General features: G+C 37.8%; 1 non-coding gene across 1 annotated transcript; it reads right to left on the bottom strand.

Annotated features, from left to right (window-relative positions):
* Positions 1 to 1,184: 1,184 nt before the first annotated feature.
* On the bottom strand, positions 1,185 to 1,327 carry LOC120093969 (small nucleolar RNA SNORA48). Its single transcript, XR_015626244.1, has one exon. It is a non-coding gene; the product is annotated as a small nucleolar RNA SNORA48 (small nucleolar RNA).
* Positions 1,328 to 10,170: the final 8,843 nt, after the last annotated feature.

The following is a 10,170-nucleotide window of genomic DNA, read 5'->3' on the forward strand; positions in this document are numbered from 1 at the left end:
GTAACTTGGCACACGATGATATAGACCAACACCATTTTAAACCTAAGAATTATTCAGTAGCAAAGTTAGGACTAACGTAGGTGAAGAAAGCAGTCATGTTTAAAGATTTATCACATGCTGATCACTATGTTCTAGTCTGCAAACACAAACAGTAGATTCTCCCAGAAATCATCTGCAATAACTGTTTTTAGCTCCATGATAGAGATGAAGCTCAGAGAAATAGCTGTCCTAGCAAAATGTCAGTTTAGCAAGAAGGAGTAACATATTCTGAGTACTCAACCTATGCCAGATGCTCTGCTAAATGTGTTACAGTGTTTTATGTACCCTAAGTACACTGATGCACTCCTGTTCTTGCTAAAATAAATCTACCCTCTGAGGTCCATCACTGTTTAAGATAACTCAGTGAGGAAGTATGGGACCAAGAAATTGAATCTAAGCTGAAATACTCAACAGTGCCATTACTCTGCTTGATTCTATCTGCCCATGTTGGGACTGCTGGCAGATGTACACCCAGAATCTCAGAACCAGGAGGTGGAGACGGGGTGGCCCCTAGATGACTCATTTGCTCTAGTTTCAGAAACAGACTTTCAGAAAGTAATGGGGGAGAATGAAAGAAGGTACTTAACATCCACTCACAACTGCCACATGGGTGTACACATCCTTATCTACATCTGTACACATGTACACCACACACACATGCACACACACATACACATGCATACACACACCACACACCACACCACACCACACACTCATAACCAATAAGAATTCCCATTAATGAAAGTTTAAAATAATACAACGAACAAAATAAACATAAGAACAAATAGACTACACCCTCAACTCTCCAATTCCATCTTTTTTCATAATTCTTAACCTAGTCCACTTCTATTTTGCTCTCATCTGTCCCTCACACATTGTGGTGGCTCCTGCTGAAGGCTTTCCACCAGGCTGTCAGGGTCCTTGGGTGATATCTTCCATAGGTAGCAGGGTGGTCCACAGATATTTGTATGTCTTGTTCCTCCATGGTTTTCTATGTGTCTATTACCCACTCATGCTGTGGGATAGAGGTCAAGCCTGTGGGTATCTTTTCCCCCCTTTACTGTATGTCATGTCAGAAAGCATGTTTTTGTCTGTTGTCTTCCTTCTGCTGTTCTTCCTGGATCTGGTTTGGTTGGGTTTGAATTTTATGTGTCCTAGGCATAAATCAGCTTTAGCCACCAAACCATGCATCAATCTAGGATGAGCAAAGTACAGCCATCTGCTCTGCCCCTGACTGATATAAGAACAAACCATGAACAAGGTATTTCTTTGACCATTTCCAGGGGGTTAAGTGTAGCTTTGTCTTAAGTGTATCTGTCTCTAGTCTTTCCTACTTCCCTTGTGAAAACACAGTAGTCACTTTCTACCTAAGGACTATGCCAATCATCGTTCTTGGATCCGTGCATTGTTGCTGATCACATTTGATTTCCTGTCTGTTACCATACTTCAATCTACAAGATGCAATGCACATGCCTTCAGAAGGACATACATCTTCCATGTAACAAGAAACAAAAATCATCAAGGAAGTAACCTGAGCTCCCCTTGGCAGTTTAGAACTCAGGATATTGATCTAGTTCTGTGTCTCACATGTATCATTGATTTTATCTCATTCCCCCCTCTTTTTGCTTCTACCTGTACATCTCAACTTGCTATTTTCCTTCATTCTCATGCATAGTAGCCAGAATGGAGTCATTAGCATTATGGAAATCTGGAAGAGAGGACAGTATTGATAACTAGGGATTAAATGATAGTCCAGGGATGACATAGAGTCCCTTAGGTAGTTGTGAGAGTGTTGATTACCTTTGTTGAAGAAAATTCACGTCAGAACCTTAAGTGTCTCTGTCCAGGCTCCACATTCAGGTGTATTTAGTTGACCGTTTTATATCACCATAATAAAAAATGCAGAGAAAGAATTTAAAGAATGAAAATAGTATGTTTATGGTTTCAAGATTTCATTAATAGTCATCTAGTTTGATGTATTTGCATCTACAGTGAGGGAGAACATTATGACAGAGAGGGCATGCTGAAATAGGAGAGAAAAGGGGGGGAGAGAGAGGGAGGGAGGGAGGGAGGGAGAGGGAGGGAGAGGTAGGAAGAGAGAGAGAGAGAGAGAGAGAGAGAGAGAGAGAGAGAGAGAGAGAGAGAGAGAATGAGAATGAGAATGGGCAGGAACTTGGGACAAAACATAGGCCCCAACAAAACTCTTCCAATGCTTTCTCTAACTAGACTCTACTTCTGGAAGTTTCTTATAATTTTAACAAATTGTGAAAACATCAGTGAGAAATAAAAATACTGCAGTTCAACAATCTGTTTATCAATCCTTCAATATGTGATATGTGTTAGGATCATTTGTATCCAAGCTATAAAATGAGGTAATACATATATATGCTTTTGAACACTACTTGGGCAATAAAGTCTTTTTTAATATGACATGCAGTTAAAAGATTTATCTTGCTTGTCAGTTCTATTATTAATTCAGTGAAAACATGGAAATTGGTGGTAGAGCTGCTGATAACAACAACACTTATTAAATGTCTACTTCTTATCAAACAATCTAAATATTAATTTGCATATTATTTTATCTTCCCAGTACAGTGAGACTAGAACTATATTTACTATCTTTATTAATGAAAATTCAATGACTTGCATAGAGAGATAAAGCAAGTAAATGAAAGAGAAAAACTTGATTAAGTGCAGCTATCCTGTAAACTCTGTCCTCATAAAGACATTTTACTACATTGCCTTTAAAGTCTGAGCAAAATGAAAGAGACAATGTTCAATTAAATACATATAAGATATATTATAGAGTTCACAATTATAAACCTATATAATGCCTACTTATATTAATATTTCATTTTTAATATTATATACATTGTGTGCTGTATAATGTTGTATATGTAAATATGTAATAAATAACAAATGTTGACTGACACGTATTTGACACAATACTAAGCATGTACCTTATAATGTCAGGTAATTTTGACACATTTAGTATCATTTTGTAATAATCATGTTTGATGATAGGTTCAAATGAATAGACTTGTGTTTTTCTGATTTTTATAAGTCATAACAGAGTTTGTATCTGAATTCTGGTTTCCTAATAATGAAAAGGAGGCTTTCACACTCTCTCATATAGAACATGTCACTCATTAGTACACCACTAATGAAAATGACAGAGAATAAATTTCACGCAACAAGTTGAATACATCAAGTGATAATGTACCTTAAGGTTGAACCTAGATTTAGAGAGTGATGCATGTTATGATCTTGCTTGAATGTGAGGGTAGAAGATCTCCACAATGCCCAGACTTCCCCCGTAATAGTCAAAGGAGGAAATCATGGTGAGCAACATCAATGATGTTACGAGTTTGGCATTTGCTGCTGTGTGTATATATCAAACTTCTTAGATCCAAAGCTTAGGAAATAGAATGGAAGAACGTTTGGAAATGAAGTACCAGTTGGAGGACAAGGAACAGAGTTAAAGTCATAATATGATGGGTTCTGTATATAGCATATTGTGTACACGTGAACTCATAGCAGCTCTACTTGACTGCTCATAATTATTCCATTTACAGTTTCAACATGTGGGGCTGAAGAGATGGATCAGCCATTAAAGTCTGACTTACAAACAGAAATACAATTTAGCATGGTTAAAGAGGTGCCATAAGACCCTACCTTTGATAGAGGAGCTACTGGTATACATTGGCTGCTGAGGAAGTGATAGCCATTTCCTTTGGTGATGTGACTGCTGGTAGGTTGCCCATGCAACATTAGATCACTTTATACCTATGTGCATCTGAACATCACTAGTTGAACTCAAGGGAAAAAAAGAAGTATATGAAATTTTGAAGAGCCGATCGGTGTCACTTGAGTGAGTTGCAGAGAATACAGATGGCAGCAGATCGGTATGATCAATATACAGTACACAAATCTATGCAGATTTCAAAGAATACATGAAATGTGTCATTTAAAAATAAAGATCATGTAGGACTTGGATTACAGAGGGTTTGAAGGAGATGGTAATGAATTTGGTTCTTCAAGTCATAGAGATCATCAAGGAGGAGGCTTGCCTGTCTGTAAAAGGCTTGGGCGTGATTGAGGCTATCACTGCTTCACTTTCAGCTAAGCAACGAGCACTTGATTAGAATTGAGGCCAGTCAGAGAGCTCTAGTGGTATTTCCTGGGAGTCTAAATCACAGGGTTTTGACATCTCTGATTTAAAGAGAAATTGAAATTGCTTCACTACTCATTCAGGCTGAAACTACTTTTAGACTTGACAAGGAGGGCCATTGGAAACATAAATCTGCCTCCCAATAATGCTTCAGCTTTGAGATTCTTCCTGCTTTTATTCTGTAGAATGAGACAGCGGGAAGAATAACAATGCCTGACATGCTCTCTCATTACATCTGTAGAGTATCTTTAGGAAAGTGATCTCATTTGATCTTTGTAAAAACCCTGTAAGGGAAGCACTATTACCTTCATTCAGCAGCAAGCAAACAGGCACAGGAAGTGTAATACAAGCAAAACTTTGTTCCCTCACCTCTCTTTTTCTCTGACCTACTCAGCTAGGCTAAGTCTGAGATCTGCATGGATAGATGCAATGGTTCAGTTAGAGCCCAAATCAATAACCTAAGAGGCACAGGCCAACAAGCTATGCAGTGTGTCTAAGTGTGCCCTGTTGAATTCTTTCTATCATTCCCATACAAACCTGCCACTGAGCACTAAGTACAGGGCTGCAATTTTAATGGTATATATGGGTAGGAAAGAAAACCATTAAAACCTGGAGAGGTTAATAAATGCAGTCAAGTTATCCCAACTTCATAATAGTAGGTTCAAATCTCAACTTCTGCCTGTGATTTTCACCACCTTACATTGTAATGCTGTAGAATAAGAAGGCTTCACATCTCAGGCACCCATGTTTGGCCATTGATTAGATTTATGATCCTGGACTGAGCTTTATAATCTTGAGATCTCAGCTTCATGTTCTCATCTTCAAAATAAAGTTATAACTATCACCACCCCTAAAACTTTCTGTTCAGACAAACCATAACCACATGTTAAATGAAGAAATTGCACCACAGATTTTATATATATTTATGTTATATGTGTGTGTGTGTGTGTGTGTGTGTGTGTGTGTGTGAGAGAGAGAGAGAGAGAGAGAGAGAGAGAGAGAGAGAGAGAGAGAGAGAGAGAGAGACTCTTCATGGCTGTAACCAACTATCTGACAGTTATTTAAAAGGTAGAAGTGTGATTTTTGGCTTTTGGTTTCAGATCTGTACATCCAAAGTCCCGTTTCTAGGCCAATGATAAGCAGGACATGGTGAAGACAGGAGCAAATAACAAAGGCCCCTTAGCTCATGGTAGATAGATGGACAGAAAAGCAAAAGGAACAAACCAGAGACCCACTCCAAGTGATCCACTTCCTCCTTTTAAAACTTACAGAACCTCTCAAAACAGTAATACCAACTAGGCTAGCATGTGACGTTGTGGGGAGACATTTCATAGTCAGTCAATATATAATATTGTAGTTACACAGAGCCTTATAAATCTTAAAATTAATTCCTTCCCTTAGACTCATACTTTATTCTTGATCAATAAGCAGGTATATTCTCTGAGAATAGGTTATACTTCTCAATCTACATGTTGCTGGAATATTAGCATCGTTATTGTGGAGCTCTTCTGAATCAGTTCGATTTCCCTATAACACATTGTACTAGTCTGACCTGAAAGCTAGGATTGTCACATGAAATTCCTTGCTTGTCTGTTAGTCCCTTAGTGTCTGAATGCTAGACTTCCTCTACACATTGATATACTATTAGCCTGTTGCCAGCAGACTATCAACAGTCCCTTTCCTCCAAAACCAATGAAGCCATTAGTTAATCTGTATCACAGGACAAAACTGAAAACCCTTGGCTTATTCCTCTTCACTGGAATTTTGCACTGTACACTCAATGTGCTTAATGACCCTCAGGAACTACAGTATTCCAGAAAGTAAATTCAACCAACAACAAAAAAAAATGATGATTTCTGTCCTCTGATTCAGTAATCAGAATTCAATCCTGAATAGTTATTTAACTGATTATTGAAAAAGTTTCTTGAAGACTAGAAGATATACTGAACAGATACAATTGAAAGACTTGTTTTTGAATTCAAAGAAAGCCTCTTGAGTAATTAAAAATAAGTGCTCCATCATATATATATACATATATATGTATATAGTATGTGTATACATATATCTATGATATCCACATATATAGATTTATTCTTCAAAGAGAATGAAAAAAAGAGTTATCATACTTTTTATTGGATTTTTTAAATTTACATTTCAAATGTTATTCCCTTTTCTGGTTTCCCATACATAAAAGTGATCATCTATAACTCCCCAGAATTATGGCAAGTTTTTTTCATTATATACATATAGCATTATAATACCATGATTTAAAAAAGTTTTACTAACTTCATGTTTAGACCTGGCTAAAGACATTGCAATAATCTTATTGTCTCTATTTGCATAATAAGCACTTACCATATGGCAGCCATTGTTTTAGGTTCTGAAAAAGTAAATGCTTTCAGATACTGCCTGAGATTTTAAACCATTCAGTGGCACAGCTCCCTCTACAAATCTGAATTATGTATAAGCCTGTGTGTGGTAGGTTATGGAAGGTAATATATTATCTGAATATTTTAAAACTCATCGTCTTTATAGCTCATGATTTTATAGATCAGGCATCCTTCTCTGTCTCAGTTCCCTCTATGAGGACCCACAAGGAGCAATCTCTGTCATTTAGCTTCAGAGGTGCTCATGGGTTAGGTAAGAACACTTCACTTCCAATTGCTCAAAGCATTGGTAAACAGTTGCTTTCCAGCTGTGAGTTTGCAGTTATTCTTAGTGTCTAGAAGCTGTTCTCAGGATTGCTCGTATCCTCTCCTTCTAACTCAGCAGTGGGATTTCATCTTCACCCTAGATCTCCCTCCTAACTGGAATATAGTTGACTTCATTCTAGCCAAGAAAATTCTCCAGTCTTAAAAGATTCATTGAACTGAATGATACAAACCCACTCATCTCTTTTGTTATCAGCTGCTCAGGGGGTGCTCATGGTTGTGTGTGTGTGTGTGTGTGTGTGTGTGTGTGTGTTTCTGTGTGTCTGTGTGTGTGTCTGTGTGTACAAACCAGAGAAGGACATCTGGTGCTCTGCACTATAGGTACATACCATATACTTCTTTTTGAGACTGTATTGTTTTTTTTACCCTAGATGTAGGCTGTCAATCATTATGTTCTACTAATATGTCTGTTTTGGCTCTCCATAGTGATGGAGTTAGAATTTCGTGTAACCACACTTGACCTTTTATGTTCATGCTAAGGTTTACACTCTGCCCTTCATGCTTATATAGCAAGTGCTTGCTGAATCATCTCCCCAACTCTGATGGCTCAGTAGTCTTAATGACACCAAAAGGAAAAAAAAAGAACTTTCTTCCAGGGACTAAGCAACTACCCAAAGACTATACATGGACTGACCCTGGACTCTGACCTCATAGGTAGCAATGAATAGCCTAGTAAGGGCACCAGTGGAAGGGGAAGCCCTGGGTCCTGCCAAGGCTGGACCCCCAGTGAACAGGATTTTGGGGGGAGGGCAGTAATGGGGGCGAGGATGGGGAGAGGAACAGTGATATAGAAGGGGAGGGTGAGGGGTTGGGGAATGTTGACATGGAAACCAGGAAAGGGAATAACATTTGAAATGTAAATAAGAAATATCCAATTTAATAAAGATGGAAAAAAGCTTTCATGTATAAGTATAAAGAACTGTGATCTTGTGTGTACTGTGTCAAGGAGATCCAGCAGGATACTTCCTACCATGTGGATGAAGAATACCACAGGTGGAAGGTCACACCCATGTTGAAGTATTTCTACTTTTGTTGTGTAGTGTCCTTCCAGAGCACCAACTGATAGAATAGCCACTGTCTGGGACATCACCAGCTGCTGAGGAAAGAAAGAGAGAGAGAGAAAGAAGTTTGGTTGACACCAGCTCTTAATGTCTTAAACTTAGAGTACATAGCTTTCTTTTGCTCACATTCCAACAAAATAAAAAAAGTTACATGTCCTACACTACCATCAAGGGGCTGAAGAGACACAGTTCTACCATCTCCTGGCAGAAGAGGACTTAGAAATATTGGAAGAGATAGGGCTAATAAGCAACACACTTCCCATTTTAATTTTCAATATTCATTTCAGTATTCCACCTCCACTCAAAGGTCTTATGCGTTTGCATATCAAGGAAAGAGCCTTCAACCTTGGCAAACATGAGAATATCTACAGCAAGGATTAACCAGGATACATTTTCTCAGAAGTCTCATGGCTCCTCAGTGTTGTCCTCATTCGACAGACATGCTTCATTTGGTTAATTTGTTCAATTTAGGTGAAATAACCAATGAGTAGTAAAGTCAGGATTTTAATCAACCCTCTCTGCTTACAACTCTCACTGAATGATTCCCGACAGAGTGAAGAGGAAGTGATATGGGACTGTGACTTGCCTTTAAATTTCATTAGCCCAGGTGAGGGTCAAGTACACAGACAGAGAGCCATTCCACCTACATTTTGGCCAGAGTCAATGTGCACCAGAGTGTTGAGACAGTAAAAGTAGGAGGTAAACAGAAATCTAACACGTTCTTGAAGACAAAATGCATTTTATATGTTGACAAGTAAAAGTGAGGGCTGTTCCCATACTTAACTGAAAATATCTTGAAATTATAAAATGTGAAATAGCCGTGTGGGTCTGCTTACAGATCTCTCTCTCTCTCTCTCTCTCTCTCTCTCTCTCTCTCTCTCTCTCTCTCTCTCTCTCTGCATAGAATGGCTTTCATAATCTGCAGTTGTAGTATCTTCCATAGGATGCAAGCAAATCCTAAAACACTCAACTGTTTTCCTTTTCTTTGTGCTGCTGGGGGCTTTATACACTCTACAAGGAAGATGCTTGCTATTACCTTTCTTACTGCTCCTATTAACCATTGACCTTTCTTCTTGATTAATCTTCAGCCTTTGTGTGCAGTTTGTGGAAGAAAAGAAAAGATGGCTTTCAAAGGCAGGATGAGAATGTGGTAGTAATTGGCATTGGGAGACAATGAGGGCCATGACAACACATACCGCTGGTATCCATAGTGAGCATGCTCTCCCCTCAAAGGGATCCCCCTCCTATACTTGCATCATTGCTTTATCCAAGGTGCAGTAATGATGGATACTAGCTACAACTATGTCTATTTATTTATATCTCAGAACAAAGAACTAGGGTTGTATTAGCAGTCATTTTATTTTCAATTGGAATATACATAAATTATATATGCATATATATTATAGATATTTATATATCTACACATACAAATATACATTCAAATACATAAACACACACATATATATCATATACATATACACCATATACATATATGGGTATGTATACAAACACATATATCACATATATCGTATACATCCTATCCTCCTATACACATGAATACACATATACATCATATACATTGTATGACATACATATGCAATATATATTCAAACTCACTACATTTACATGCACATATAAATATACATATACAACATACACACATACATCATGTGCATATGCATATACACTATATACATATACACATGCATACACTTATAAACATACATGGATATATATATGTATATGTATATATGTACATATATGTATGTAAACTTCTCAGTACTTATGCTATTGCTCCTGGCAGCATTGAATCAGCTATGTGTGGGTGCAAGTAGTTGTTTTCCTGTGAGCCACATTTGTTTTATATTATATTGAAATTAAGATAGGTAGATAGAGAGATAGATAGACAGACAGGCAGAGAGACGGACAGATGGTTGGAGCCGTGAGATCTCAGTGGGTAAAAGCGCTTGCTACTCAATCCTGAGAATCTAAGGTCAGTTCCCAGAATCAACAGTGGATGCAGAGAACTGACTCACAAAAGTTTTCCTTTGATGTCCACCTGCTGACCTTCTCCCTTCCTGATGCTCATCACATAAATGCACACAATAATAATAATAATAATAATAATAATAATAATAATAATAATAATGTTGTTAAATTGACATCTGCTTCTCTGCCTCTACCTTTA

This window comes from Rattus norvegicus, chromosome 7, assembly GCF_021556685.1.
Source record: "Rattus norvegicus strain SHRSP/BbbUtx chromosome 7, alternate assembly SHRSP_T2T, whole genome shotgun sequence".
Taxonomy (NCBI): Eukaryota; Metazoa; Chordata; class Mammalia; order Rodentia; family Muridae; genus Rattus; species Rattus norvegicus.